At 44.1% G+C, this 15,652-nt stretch overlaps 1 non-coding gene across 1 annotated transcript; it reads right to left on the reverse strand.

The window, feature by feature from the left end:
* Positions 1-7,447: 7,447 nt before the first annotated feature.
* Positions 7,448-7,519, reverse strand: TRNAW-CCA (transfer RNA tryptophan (anticodon CCA)). The gene has a single exon. It is a non-coding gene; the product is annotated as a tRNA-Trp (tRNA).
* Between the last annotated feature and the right edge of the window lie 8,133 nt (positions 7,520-15,652).

The raw sequence follows: 15,652 nt of genomic DNA on the forward strand, positions 1-15,652 counted from the left end.
AGTCTAGGCCTCCATCTTGGCCGGAAGTCCAGGATTTATTTATTTTTAATGTTCAGTTTCTGGGGATAGCAGGTGCTCACAATGTATTTGCTAGGTGATTGGTGACCTAATGGACAGAATTGGATATTTCTGTCTCTTGATTATCTGGTATTAAAGTATGACCTTTTATTCCCACTGTTACCTCTGCAGTGAAACAAAAGCTATTTCCAGTACCCTCTCTGACATGTATTAGCACTTAGCATTGGGCAAGTTATTTAGCCATTTGACTATATACTACCCTATCTGAAGAAAGAGGCTGATAATCCCTTCAAAGATTGTTGCAAGGACTGTCAGGTCATGGTTGAAAGCAAGGGATTAAGAACTGCTTAAAGAAATAATTACAGAAAATTTCCCTAATCTGATGAAGGATATAGACATACAAACCCAGGAAGTGCAGAAAGTCCCAAATAAAATAACCCAAAGAGGTCCACACCAAGATACATCATAATTAAAATGCCAAAAAGTAAAGGCAAAGAGACAGTATTAAAAGCAGCAAGAGAAAGGCAGTTAGTAACCTACAAGGGAGTTCCCATAAGACTGTCAGCTGATTTCTCAACAGAAACATTTCAGGACAAAAGGGAATGTTATGAAATAGTTAAAGTCATGGAAAGCAAAGTCTTACAACAAAGATTATTCTACCCAACAAAGTAATAATTTAGAATTAAAAGAGAGATAGTTTCCCAGACAAGAAAAGGGTAGAGGAGTTCATTACCACTAAACCAATATTACAAGAACATTAACAGGACTTCTTTAAGTAGAAAGGAAAAGATGTAAATATGAATAAGAAGATATAGGAAAGAAATAAATTCTAACAAAGGCAAACTCATAGCAAAAACAGTGGATCAACCAACTACATAGTTAGTACAAAGATTAAAATGCAAAAGTGGAAAGATTGTATGTAATTACAACAAAAATTCAGAGAAAGACAAAAATGCACCAATGTTTTGAATTCTGCATCTGATAGGTTGGCTATCTCCGTTCTGTTTAGTTCTTTTTCTAGGGTTTCGTTCTGTTCTTTCAGTTGGGCCATATTTCTTTGCTTCTTCAATTGGGCGGCTTCCCTGTGTTTGTTTCTGTGTATTGGGTAGAGCTGCTTTGACTTCCTGTCTTAGTAGCATGGCCTATGTAGCAAAGCCACCTGTAAATTGTGTGGGGTGGAGCCTTTGGTAATTGCCAGGGTGGGGCCACTCACTTCACCGCTTTGCGGCTCTATTTGGGGGGGAGGGCTCAGAGAGGGACAAGTACCCTGCCTGGCTTCTGGCAATTTGCCCAGTGCTCACTCTGTTTCCAGTTACTTCACCCACTTCCGGTGTGCAATTGGCACCCTTCCCGTTGCTGCCCTGGGGGGTTGCATGTGTTCTAACACCATTTGGGCCCTTTAAGTGGTGGAATCAGCAGTTTCTTCTGCCACCTCAATCCCCACTGGTTTTTACAGTCAGGGGTAATGGGAATTTATCTTCTTGGTGCTGAAACCCTGGGCTGTGCAGTCTGGCCTGGGGCTGGGATCACTTGCTCCCAAGGTGTCCCTCCTGAATTTTTACTCACCACATGTGAGTGTTGTACCATCTATTCCACCACTGCCACTTGTCTGAGCCACACTGCCCTAGTGCTCAGTCTCCGAGACTCTGCCCCTTCTATCCATCTGGGTGAATGTGGCTTCTCTAAAGTTTTGGTTGTCGGACTTCCATATAGCTCAATTTTCTGACGGTGCTGGTTGTTACTTGTTTTTAAAACCTGGTTGTAATTCTTTCTACGGTTGCACAGGGAGGTGAAGCGTGTCTGCCTATACATCCATCTTGACCGGAAGTTGGTCCTTGGTATACCTCACTATCTCACTGACTTTCCCTTTTGTTTTTAGTAATTTTTCAGCTAACTCAGGTTTTCCAGCTAGGCAACCATATCATTTGCAAATAGTAATAGTTTTATCTCCTTTTCAATGTTTATACCTCTGTTTTTTCTATTGTCTAAGTGTCTGATTTTGTCTTTGACCTATGAATTAATTTAGGAGTGTTTTATTGAGTCCTATTTTAATCATTATTTGGTCAGATAAAGTGACCTGAATGATACCTATGCTTTGAAAATTTTTTTTGAGTATATTTTATTGATTTTGTTGTTACAGTAGTTCCATATTTTTTCCCCTTTGCTCCACTCTGCCCAGTACCTCCCTTCCCTCAGCAATCCCACTCCCCTTAGTTCATGTCCATGGGTTGTGCATATACGTACTTTGGCTTCACCCTTTCCTATATTATTCTTAACTTCCCCCATCTATTTTGTACCATCCGATTATGCGTCTTAGTCCCTACACAATTTCCCCATTTCTCCCAGCTGATAACCCTCCAAATGATCCCCATTCCTATGATTCTGTCCCTATTCTGATTTGCTTAGTTGGATTTTGTTTTTATTTTTTAGATTCAGTTATTGATAGTTGTAAATTTGTTGTCATTTTAGTGTTCATAGTTTTGATTTTCTTTTTCTTAAGTAAGTCCTTTTGACATTTCATATCATAATGGCTTGGTGATGATGACAAGCTTCACCTTGTCTGGGAAGTGCTTCATCTGCCCTTCCATTCCAAATGATAGCTTTGTTGGATAGAGTAGTCCTGGTTGCAGGTTCCTTTTCATCACATTGAATACTGCTTGTCAGTCGCTTCCTCCCTGCAAAGTGTCCTCTGAGAAATTAGCTGATAGTCCTATAGGCAACCCCCTGTAGACAACTCTCCACCTCTCTCTTGTTGCCCCCAGGACTCTGTCTTTATCTTTCACCTTTCGCATCTCAATTATGATGTGTCCTGGTGTGGTCACCTCTGGATCCAGGTCACCCAGGACCCTCAGTTCTTCCAGGACCTGTATATCCATCTCCTTTGCAAAATTTGGGAAGTTTTCCTCATTTTTTTCAATTCTTGCTTCCTCATTATGCATGGATTGACTTTTTTTTTTCTTTCTTACATTCCAAATCATTAATTTGAACCCCAGTTTCCTTCCCTTCACCATTGGTTTTGTGTGGATTATCCTTCTTTTCACTTAGCATAGCCTTCACTTCTTCTCTAATGCATTTGCCGTACTCAGGCATATCTGTCAAGCCTATGAGCATCTTTATCACCAGTGTTTTGAATTCTTCATCTGTTAGGTTGTCTATCTCCTCATCTGTTAGGTTGGCTATCTCCTCGTCGCTTAATTCTCCCACTGGAACCTTGATCCATTCCCTCTTTTGGGCCATACTTCTCCTCATTCTGACACGCTCCTGTGTTTGTTTGCCTCCGCGTCTCAGGTAGAGCTGTCGCTCCCATTATTTTGTAAGGGGCGGAGCCTTAGGGATTCATCAGTAAGTACAGGGCGACCTGTTCCGTCACGTTGTGGCGCTGTATGTGGGGGAGGGGTCCAAGAGGGAACAATGCTGCCTTCCCAACACTCGCCCCTTTTCTAGGCACCTCTCCCACTTCTGCACCGGACTGGCGCCTCTCTAGCTGCTGCCTTGGCCATCATTCCCAGAGTGGGTGGGTCTGCGGACATTCTAGAACCATGGGGGCCCTTTAAACAAGCAGACTCTGCTGAGAGACAGGCAGTTTCTTCCTGCACCCCAGCCCCCACTGGTTTGCACAGTCAGAAGCAATGAGGCTTGATTTTCCATGGTGCTGGGACTGTGAGCTGCAAGGTCCAATGAGGAGCTGGGAACGCTCCCCAGGTGTCCCTCCTGACTTTTTAAAACCTGTGACTGTGCTTCCTGCCAACCTGCCACTGCTGCTGCTGCTGCTGCTACTGCTGCTGCTGCTGCTGCTGCTGCTGCTACTGCTGCTGCTGCTGCTGCTGCTGCTGCTGCTGCTGCCGCCGCTGCCGCCACCACACCGCGTCCTCTTCACCTGGGCTCCGTCCCTCCTACCTGTCTGGATGAGTGTTTCTTCTTTATATCTTTGTTTGCTGGACTTCCATGCAGTTTGATTTTCTGGAACTTCTGGTTGTTTCTAGCTTTGAGGTAGTTATATTCCTTCTTAGTTGTGGAGGGAGATGCAGTGTGTCTGTCTACACCTCCATCTTGACCAGAAGTCTCTGCTTTGAAATTTGTTGACATTTACTTTATGGTCTTGAAGGTGGTCACACTTTTATAAATGGTACGTGTGAACTCAAGAACATTGTTCTCTAATCGTTGTATGACAGATTTATCTATATCCATTTGATCAGGTTGTTAATTTTATTATTCATATCTTGATACCTTTCATTGATTTTTTTGGTCTGTGTAACCAACCAATTATTTCTATTTTAGTGATTACCCTACATTTTAACTTTAGCATCGTCTCTTGTTAATAAATATCCTTCCTTTAGAACAACATAACCACCTTACTCTGGCTTGCATGTAGTTCTTGTCTAGTATTATAGTAGTATTTTCCAATTCCACAAGTTTGTAATATTGTTAGTGTTTCTATATGGTCAAGATTTGTTTGTTATACCCTCATGTTTACCTCTGCCTTTGCTCACCAGCCCTTACAGTTCAGACATTCTGCCTGGGGTCATTTCCTTCTTCCTGAAGGACATCCTTTAGCTCTTCCTTCAGAGAGGGATGCTGGTGGTTTCCTTTGCTTGAAAGCTAATGTCCTCAGTGTACAATCTGAGGTTGGCAGTTATTTTCTTTCAGTACTTTGGAATTATTAGTGCACTTCCTCTGACTTTCATTGTTGCTGTTCAGAATTCAGCTTTAGTCTGATTTTTTATAGATAATTGGTCTTCCCCCACCCCCCGTGGCTGTTTTTTTAAATCTTTACTTTCTCACATTGTGCAATTTCCTTATGCTGTATGTAGATATAGATTTCTCTTTCCTTATCATCCTTAGGATAGAGTGTGCTGCTTGGGAGTGAGTACTCATGTTTTCCATCAGTTTTGAGAAGTTGTTAGCCATCATCTCTTCACATACCACCTCCCCCTACTGTCTCTATTAACTCTCAGGGACCTCCATTGAGGCTGTATTAGACCTATTCATCATATCCTCAATATCGCTTCACTCTCCCATCCCATATTTTCTGTCTCCTTGTCTCTTTATTTGCCTTCTTATGCTCTTAAAGTCTATCTTTGTATTAGTTATCTACTGCTGCATAACAAATTACCACCCCCAACCCTAAGATCTTAACACTTATTACCTCATATAGTCTGAGGGCCCAAAATTCAGGTGTGGCTTGGCTGGTTGGTTCTGGTTGAGAGTCTTATATGAGGTCGGAGTCAAAATGTTGGTTGGGCCTGCAGACATGGGAAAGTTTGATTGGGCTTACTCACATGACTGTTGGCTGGAGGCCTCAGTTCCTCATCAAGTGACCCTCCGTATAGCACTTCCTAAACGTTCTCATGGCATGGCAGCTGGCTGTCCCAGACTCAGTGATCCATAGATAGAGACAGGAGCAGGAAATCAGAGTTCCTTTAATGACCTCATCTCCAAAGTCACAGGCCATAACTTCTGCTTTTGTTTTTTGTTGGTTTTGTTGTTGTTGTTGTTAGAGTCAAGGAATTAAGTCCTCAAGGGAAAGAGAATTAGACATCACCTTTTGAAGGGAGTGTCAAGAATTTGTGGGCATATTTTAAACTACCAAAATATTCCATTTCATTAATTCTTTTTTTAGCTGTCTTATGTGTTGTTTAATATAACTATTGTGTTCCTAATTTCAAACATTAAACTTTCATTTTTAGAAATATATTTTTTTAGTTATTTAAAACAGTTATTTTTTATTGTCTCTTGTTCTGTGGTCAATGTTTTAGTCCTTTTTTAAAAAGATTTTCTTTTCAAATAGCTTATTTGTTTTTAGATATAGGGGAAGAGAGGGAGAACAAGAGGGAGAGAAAAACAATATGTGGTTGCCTCTCGTGCACCCCCAACTGGGGACCTGGCCCACAACCCAGGTATTGGCCCTGACTGGGAATGCAACCTGCAATCCTTTGGTTTACAGGCTGGTGCTCAATCCACTGAGCCACACTAGCTAGGGTGTTTTTAAAAGATTTTATTTATTTATTTTTAGAGAGAGGGGAAGGAAGGCAGAATGAGAGAGAGAGAAACATCAATGTGCAAGAGAAACATAGGTTGGTTGCCTCTCACATGTCCCCCTGGCCCAGAACCTAAGCATGTGCTGTGGCTGGGAATTGATCCAGCAACCTTTCAATTCACAAGCAGGCACTCAATCCACTGAGCCACACCAGCCAGGCCTTCAGTCCTCTTATATTTGAGAGACTAAATGGATAATTGTGCATTCTGCAACTGATAATCCCTGTATCTGAGGTCTGTGGATCTGATTTTGCTGGTTCTGATTCACAGTGTCTTCTCTATCAATTTATTTCTTTTAAAATATATTATGAGCAAATTTTGATTGGGACTTTATATGTGTGAAAACTAGAAGACCTCTTTTGAGGATGTATTTCTTTCAGAGAGAAATTAACTCTACGTCTGCCAACATGTGGGTTCTACTAACCTGAGAGATTATAAATTAATTTCTTGACTTGAAGGTTTTGGACTACTCATGTAGAGTGAATTCCAACCTGAAACCCATGTTTCAAAATGTTAGATTTCATGAACCCTCTAACCAGATTTAATAAATATTAACATTTTGAAAATGTTCATTTTAAAAAAGTTAGAAACTCTACCCCTTCTTCCTCATTCCCCAGACTTAACCACTATTCCAGAGTTGGTGTGGATAATTCCCATTCAGAGCGTTATACGAATACATCTACAGTACGTGTTTACATTAAAAAAAATATTTTATGCAACTTGCTTTTTTTTCTATACATCCCTCTGCTGGTGAAGAGGCAGAACTTTTTTTTTTTTAACTTATCAAATAATATTGACGTGTGTGTCCAGGCTTTATGGATGTAGGTAAATCCATAAAGCTTCTGAGAATGGGGAACAATCCGGGTGGTGATAGAATGACCATCAAAAGGAGCGACTGGGGCAGAGAGAAAAAAAGATGATCAAGACAAGCAAGGAGGAGCCATGCAAAAGTACCAGTCCTTCCTGGGACAGAAGGTCCACCTCCCGGACCTTTCCAGGGCGAATTAAATGACACACAAGGTAGAAGTGGGCGTGGCTTTGCGGTGGCAAGGGGGGCGGGGTGCCAAGCAGGCAACCCAAGGGGCCACTCCAGGATGTCCGGAACGAGCAGAGGTGGGCAGGGGGCTTCCTGGACGCCAGGTGTGTCAGTCCAAGCTGCCTCCGGGGTCACTTTGAGGCTTGGCACAGCGCCTTGTGCCCACCGCCAGAAGGACACTCTTCCTCTGGCAGTCGGAAGTTGATGAATCCTATACTTGAGATGAAAGAAAAAGGAGGGGGGTTTTCTGTACTGTTGGAAGGATAACACATATTTCGAGGACAAATTTTTCATTCATGGCTTTTACTCCGTTTGTTACACACCTCTAATTGGAGAAAGGGCAAAAAGTACCAAACATGACCCCGACGTGACTTGAACACGCAACCTTCTGATCTGGAGTCAGACGCGCTACCATTGCGCCACGAGGTCCCGGTAAGCTGGTGACTCTGCATTATTAAAGGCCTCACTGTGCCTGTGGCGTCCCGGCTCGGAGATCTGATAGAGTACGTAGTCTCCTGAATTCAGTACGCGTTTACAAGGAGAAGGAGCTCCAGCGTTGCTTCGGGGATTGGGAAACGGGTGCTTCTGGGGCATCCGGGCCTGAGTGCAGCGCCAAAGCTGAGCCACCGCCGGCGGCGTCTCGGCTCCCGTCCCTCCGCGTCGGGGCGACGCACTGAGGGGCGGCTTGTGGGGTAGTGGAGGGTGCAGCGAAGGGAGGTAGGTGAGAGTGGGGCGGGGAGACGGGAGGGGCGGCGTGGGGGGGCGGGGCGGGACCAAGGCGGCCCGGGCCTGGCTGAAGACAGCAGAGAAATGAGAGGCTCGTCTGGGGGTCTGCCGGGGTCCCCAAGTTTTGTGGGGTGTAGCTTGCCAGGTTCTCCTACCCCCAACTCACATAATTTCGGGGTCACTGCTGGGAGGTGGAAGAACACTGAGGAGGTGGCCAAGACCTAACTGGGCCTGGGGCTCCTTCTTCAGGCCTCCCCCAAGGAGGAAGGTAAAAGGGGTGGGTAACTCCCACAGCCTGAAAACAGAGGGCTTAATAAACAAGCTTTGAAAACACAATAACTTTATTGTTTTTAGACTGCAAAGTAAGCATTTTTTTTCGCGGAAAGTAATAGTATCCGAAAGAAAATTAGAGCCATTGAAAATCCCATCCTCCAGAGATAACCAGTGCGGTGTTCCTTCCTCCAGATTTTTGCTGGCTACATATATATCCCAAATATATTTTTGAATCTTCAGTTGATGAATAGCACACATAAGGAAAAATACCCGTGAATTTTTTAAAGTGCAGATACTTGTGGGTCCAGCAAGAAAGAACATAAGCCATTCACTTCAGATTCATGATTGAAATGAGATTATACTGTACATGTTAATCTTCTCACTTGTTATGTTGTCCCCATGATTTAATTAATTTTTCCCCAGCGTAATTTTATTTTTTAAAGATTTTATTTATTTTTAGAGAGAAGGGGAGGGAGGGAAAGAGGGAGACAACCATCTATGTGAGAGAAACATCCTTTGGTTGCCTCTTGCACACCCCCAACCTGGGAGGTGGTGACAACCCAGGCCTGCGCCCTGTCGGGAATCCAACCAGTGATCCTCACTTTGCAGAACGATGCTCAACCAACTGAGCCACACCAGACAGGGCCCTAGCGTAATTTTAAATGATGCATTGCCAACCTCATGAGAGGCTTTAAGTTTCTGCTTTCGACAGCCCATTTTCCTTTTTATTAAATAAGAGATAAAACTATTGGCAACTGATGGTCCTCAGTGCCAATTCAACAGGAATTCCCAATTTGGGGTGTTATAAAGAAGGAAATTACTCAATGCGAACAGCTCAGTTGTGACACAATACTGTAATGATACGATACTGTTTCAGTCGTGAAACTGCAGGGCTACAGTCAGCCCTTGAGCGCTAAGACAAAGGGAAGCTGAAAAGTCCCCACTTTGGGTCTGTGCTTAGTCTGTCCTCATGCAAATGAGGACTCCAAATTCTCACAGTTTGATTGGTCACAAAAGCACTGTCCTAACGGGTCAGAATGGAACTGCTCTGATCTGTTGGTGAAGATGCTAGTGGAGAAATAGCTGCACATCTCTGATTGGATGGGGAAAGTCTCAGTCCTATTGTTTGGAATACGAGTCCAGGAACTTCTTTTTAAAGGTTGGTGCAGAGGACAGGAACATAATGCAGGCAGTTCAGTGCAGGCCTCGGATGGGCTTGAGTGAGAGGCCCCTGTTTAGCAGCAGCTGTTAGCCTCTGTTCATAGATTTGGGCCCGGTTGGTCATAGGACCCCTTCTCACCACGTTTATTCATTCTCAGGGTTAACACTATTAAATAAGTGAATAAATGGCCTCTTACAAGAGGCAAGGGAGCAAGGCAATTATGCAACAGTACAGGGTTGAATCCTCTTACTTAAAATTGTGATACTTTGTTCATCGTGAATTTTTTGCATTAATTTTTATTTTTTTAATATTGCATTATTTTTTATTCATCTTGACTGCTGATTCTCAGGCCTCTTTCCCCCCTGGACCTTGCACCTAAGGGAGTGCCTTACTTGCTCCACCGAAGTCTCACTTTCCTGCTGCTCACCAACGTTAGAACTAAACCCTATTTTAAAAAGAAATAAACTTCTGTAAAATATAGAAATTTTCAGAATTAAGAACAGTCAGTGTCCAATTACATACAAAAATAAAAAGGATAATAATTACCGACATTGACAAGGGTGTGGGGAAATACTCTTGTGCTAGACTGGAATAGAATGTAAACCGGTGCTGGCTTTTTGGGTTGTAAATGTTTTTTAAAATGTCTTTGTCTAAGCATTTCCTCTTCTAGGGAACCTGTATTAAAGAAACAGTGCAAAGATGTATCTTTAAGACTGTTCTCATCAAAATTGTGTTTATAATAATGAAGCAACAGGAGCCATCCTGACTGTTCTGTTGTGCAAGTTCAGTCTAGATTTTTAAGGGAGTGAGGCAGAGAAGCCGGCCTTGGTGAGTGGGTGCCTTTAGTAGTGAATACATAAAGCTACTGGAATAAAGGGGTGTAGTGGTAAAAACTCCAGGAGTAAGTGCTGTGGAGGAGAAAGGATGCAGGGATTATGCCAAGGGTTGCCCCATCCCTGAGAAAAACAGGTTAAGTTTGGCTTCTCAGTCCCTACTCAGGTTAGTCTCTGTTTAATTTAGTATCATCTCAGACCTGGGCAATTGCTATTTATTAGCCAAGAAAGTCTTTACTTGGCTCCTTTTTTCTAAGGGCCTGAAAATGTCCCAGTTCCCCAAATCCCAGCAAAGATGTCCTCTGTCTTCCAGATTTACACATTCCTTATCCAATTAATTCCAACCAAGGACTTAAAGCTGAACCCTGAGGGGAAAAAAGTATGATGCTCTGTGGAGTGGGTTATCTCCACATAATGCAGTTTGGGGGAACAGCCTTATTGCAGGTTGGATTCTTTGGAAGTGCATGTGCAGACAGTGGGGAATGGAGTTGGTTTTGAGAGTGACAGTGTGAAAGGAAATGGGCAGAAGCTGCACCTGTCAGGTCGGTGGTGTGAGGCTGCAGGTCTCTGCCAGTTGGGTGATTGGGTCTGAAGCAAAGACTGCCTGTTGGGGAATCAATCCCCGGTCAGGTGGAAACCACTGAGCCCTCTGCCACCTGCCTCGGTCCCCAAAGGGCCAGGGCCACTGCTAGAGGAGGGCCCTTGGCTACCCGCTAACTTCCCCACTCTTCAGAAGCAAAAATACCCTTGAAGCTGTTGGAACATTTGAAATTTTCATCACAAATTCTCACTGGGAATCAGTGTGGCATAATTCAGCCACAGGCAGAGGACAGGCTTCCTCCAGGCTGCAGCCTCCTGGTTAATTGACAGGAAGGCCACTCATCAGCCCATGAGAGGGATTTTCAGTTTGAGTCTGGCTGCTGCATAGAGCCAAAAAGAAAATGCGGATCTGGGGAGTTTGTGGACTTGAGGCACTTAGATTTTCACGATAATTCGGTTTTTGGCCAGGTTTCCATTCTTTGAGCTGTGCCTCAAAAACCTTAGGAAAGAAATCTTCCCTTAAAATGGGAACATCCCACAGGATTACACGTGGCAACAACTGCTGTACCATCTTCCCTCTCTGTCCTCCCCCTTTAAAGCTTCTGTGACCTATAACAACCAAGCTGTACTTCTTATCTCTTCACCTTTTCGCCCATCCCCCCAACACCCCTCCCACCTGGCAACCATCAAAATATTCTCCGTATCTATGGTTCTGTTTCTGTTCTGTTTGTCGGTTGATTTTGTTTTTTAGATTCAATAATTGATAGATATATATTTATTGCCATTTTATTGTTCATAGTTTTGATCTTCTTCCTTTTAAAGAAGACCCTTTAACATTTTGTATAATATTGGTCTGGTGGTGTTGAACTCCTTTAGCTTCTTCTTGTCTGGGAAGCTCTTTGATTCTAAATGATAGCTTTGCTGGGTACAGTAACCTTGTTTGTAGGTCCTCACTTTTTATCACTTTGCAAACAACAAATAAATAAATAAAATAAAAAATAGAGCTTCTGTGACGTGTGAGGCTTTGGTTTTGCTGAGGACATATGTGGTTCAGTTTAAACCTGCATAAATTTGTCTGAACAGTCAAGGCTTGAATGGTTTTCAGCGGTCTGCTTAATTAGAAGGCCGCCGTGTTCGTTCATGGTCAGAGTGGGGCAGCATGGATGCCCTCCACGTGGGAGAAATGAAATGCCGAAGCAGAGAGTTTATTAGGGTAACAGCTGTGAATGCAGAGACAAGATTCCTGTCCAGTTAGACCCTATATAACAAACCAAGGGGGGGAAAGAGGACTTTCTCAGTCTGCCTTTGCCTCATGTGACCGTGTTGGCTGAACTCAGCTCTGAAGATGTTTTTCAGCCTAGAGATCTGAGCGCGACATTTAACCAAACCCAAAGGCCTTGCTCACTAACACGCACCCAGCGCAACTGAGAGCAGCTCTGGTTTAGTGAGCGCGGCTGCAAGCAGAGAGGCCTCAGGGACAGGCAGGGCCCTGTAATTCTGTCAACAGCAAGGTGAAAACGATGCCATCTTCTTTGGGCTAAAGCAGCTGTCTTCCAATATAGCGCATGGTTTTAACTGTAAAGAAGTGAGCTTTGTCTCTGTTGTTTACCAGAATTTTAATTATGGGCTTAAAATATCTTTAGCAACATAAACAAGAAAAGGTAACCATGAGAAGACGCACTCCACTAAGAAGGGGTGGCAAGTACACCAGGTGGCAGGGAACCAGGGTTCAGAGGTTCCAGTCCTGTGCTAGCTGTGTGTCATTGGAGAGGTCACCCAACTTTTCCAGTCCTGGAATCCTCAATTCTGAACTGAGTGCAATGTAACGTATCTCAAAGGGCCATTGTGAGGATCAAACAGAGTAATGCTCTGGAAATGGGTCTGGGAGAGAACTGTCTTTTGTTTCTTAATATTTAGCATGACTATTAAGCTTCCACAAACATGTCAGAATTTAAAACTTTGAAGAGCTGACGAGGGCTTTAGGGGTGTGGTATATAATTCCCCTAAATCTAGGTTCTCTCCAAGCATGAGTAGTAACTGAGTTTGCTGTTAATATTTCCAGTGGAGTTATATAAGCCAGAAGATAGCTGTGGTGCAGACCCTTTTTACACTTCATTCTCTTGTATTGCTGTTCTCCCCTCTAATATGTATTGTTCTTCTCTGATGACGTTGTAATGGAGTCCAGCCAAATCCCTCTAATTGCGTGCCCAGAATAAGCAGAGTGTAAACCTCTCGTGTTATTTGATGGGTGTGTAAACCAGGGAATCATCATCTCAGAATGATTCATAACCCTACTCTGAGTGGTCTGAAAAATCAGATTTTATCAACTACTTCTGCCAAGGACCTACTATTTCCCTGGCACTGTAGTTAAATGTTTACATGTTGCTTCATTTAATCTTCCCAACCAATCTGCTCTTGAATTCTTTCATTGTACAACTTCATCTTTTTTAATGGTCTTTATTTATTTTTCTCCTTTCTTGTGGAAAAACTTCCTTTGAAGACACTTTTGCTGTTTTTGTTTTTTTCCCAAGAGATTCTCTGCTTTGGCTTCCATTCATATTTTAACAATATAGTAAGGACTTGTGTGTGTGTGAAGATATTTTTTAACATGTTTTGTTGTTTAGTCAATTTATATCATTTTCTTTCTGAAATAAGTGTTCCTGAGAATAAAATAGTAGTAATTATAGGCTCCCAAAACACTTCAAGAAATTCTGGCCCAGGACTTAGTTCCCCATCTCCCTCAGGATCACTGTTGGCCACTCAATCCAGGGTTTCTTTAGGAAATAGAACTGTGCTCTCCAAACCTTTAGGACCTGGGGGTTCTTCTAAGACCTATATGAGGTTCTGATGTCTCTTAGCATAGTCCACAATGGCAACCTCTCTGCACCTGTCAAATCTTTCAGACACTCTTAAAACCTAGTTCCTCATTTTTTATTTTGATTGTCCTCCACAGGGCATGACCCTCACTTATTTTAGTTCTATATGCTCTGACTCAGCTTCTTTAATGAATGTTTTCAGAGATTCAATGGGTTTCAAATTAAATTTGTTCTAGAGGTTCTAGAGTTGTCCAGCTGGACAGTGGCCTGCACAGGGGCTGTTGGCACCCACACCTGAAGGCATTGCATGGCATGGAGGCACGGTCCTGTGGTATCCGTCTTTCTCACGGGCTCCCCATCCTGGCTGCTGGACAGATATGGCCACAAAGGAGGGAAGCAGCAAGTGCTCACACAGGGAACCCTGGCCAAAACTGGGGTAGGCCTGGGAGACTAGATATGTAGCAGCCCCAGCCTTGGGCCCCACAGGTGATGGCCAAGGCTGGGGTGGGAAACCTAAGGCCAAAGGTTTGGACCTGAGACCCCTGAACAGACCGATGAACACAGCCAGCTCGCAGGGTGGGCACAGAGGATATGGGGAGGAAGGCCCCGGGGGAGCAGCGAAGCCCTCTCAGCACAGATTCTCCATCCATTTTCAGCTCTGAGACTGGCTTTTGTCTCTGCTGCGCCCACCCAACCAATCCCAGCTGAGACTCTGCGTGTGTCACATTGGGGTATCTGTGATGTCATGCGGTTCCCTCCCCATGTGACTGAATCTGCAGAAGTCCCTCTTGCAGTGCCTCATCCCACTTCCTGTCCCAGCCACATCCCGCAATGGTCCTTCCCCTTCCAGCTCCAGCCTCCATCTATGACACCACGTGCTGTGCTCTGTAGAACCGGATGTCTTACTCTGCAAAGACATATTTAGGGCTCAGGGACAATGACTTGCCCGGGGTCACCTGGCCAGGTGGAAGAGATGTCTCAAACATGCTGGCTGCAAGGGCTGCTGCACCCAAAAGGAGTGGGGCGCAGGGATGAATGTGGGCAGTGAGACCAAGCAGAAGGGGCTTGGAGACTTCGCTGATGACTTAAAACAGCACCCAATTATATCTCACGCATGTGGGGGGCAGGAATCTGGGCCATTAATCCGCTAGTGTTGACTAAGGTCACAGGGATATTCGCAGGCAGAGGCAGGTGGCTCTAAGCTGCCCTCTGACAGGTCTGATGGGCAGGCTGGGCTCCGTGGGACTGTCAACCAATAAGCCTATGTCCTTTCAGCATCTTTCAGCAGTGTGGTTTCAGGACAGGTCAGGGATTCAGGCTGTTCCAAGAGATAGGAAAGGGAAGTGTCACTTATTTTTTAGAATTTTTATTTATTTACTTTTTAGAGAGAGGGGAAGGGAGAGAGAACTAGAGGGAGAGAAACATCAATGTGCAAGAGATATATCGATTGGTTGCCTCTTGCATGCCCCCAACTGGGGACCTGGTCTGCAACCCAAGGCATGTGCCCTGACTGGGAATTGAACCAGCGACCTTTCGGTTCACAGGCCTACTCGATCCACTGAGCCACACCAGCCAGGGCAAGTGTCACTTTCTTAAGGCCTTGACTCAGAAGCTGGCACAGTTTATTCTATGGGTCGATTTATCTATTGGTAAAAGCATCTATTGGTCAAAGCAGACTGCTTAGTGCTAAGGGACAGATTCTCCCTGCTACCTCTTCATGGGACATGTATTAAAGAATCTGCAGCCACAATACATTCACAATACAGCCACAAATTATTTACATTCTTCCCTTGTGCAAAATATATAGACCGTCCCAAAACAGTGAAAATTCTCATCCCATTATGGCATCAGGCTTGGACTTGAGCTTCGGGATATAGTCATCTAAAATTAGGTCTAACCCTGGCTGGTGTGGCTCAGTGGGTTGAATGCCGGCCTGTGAACCAAAGGGCTGCAGGTTCAATTCTCAGTCGGGGCACATACCTGGGTTTCGGGTCGAGTCCCCAGTTGGGTGCAGAAGAGGGGGCTCCTCAAGATATTTCCTTGGGACAGGTTCTTGAAAACAGACAATCTGAGAATTAAAGAAATGCACTCCCACATACCCAACACATTACAGGGGAAACAGATAGGACTGCTACGTTCTAAAGGGGAGAGACAGGTGCACAGCAGGCCTACAGCAATCTGAGTTCCAGCCTGGCCCAGACTGAAGGGCCTT

Source organism: Furipterus horrens, unplaced genomic scaffold, assembly GCF_987537825.1.
Source record: "Furipterus horrens unplaced genomic scaffold, mFurHor1.1.pri manual_scaffold_11, whole genome shotgun sequence".
Lineage (NCBI taxonomy): Eukaryota > Metazoa > Chordata > Mammalia > Chiroptera > Furipteridae > Furipterus > Furipterus horrens.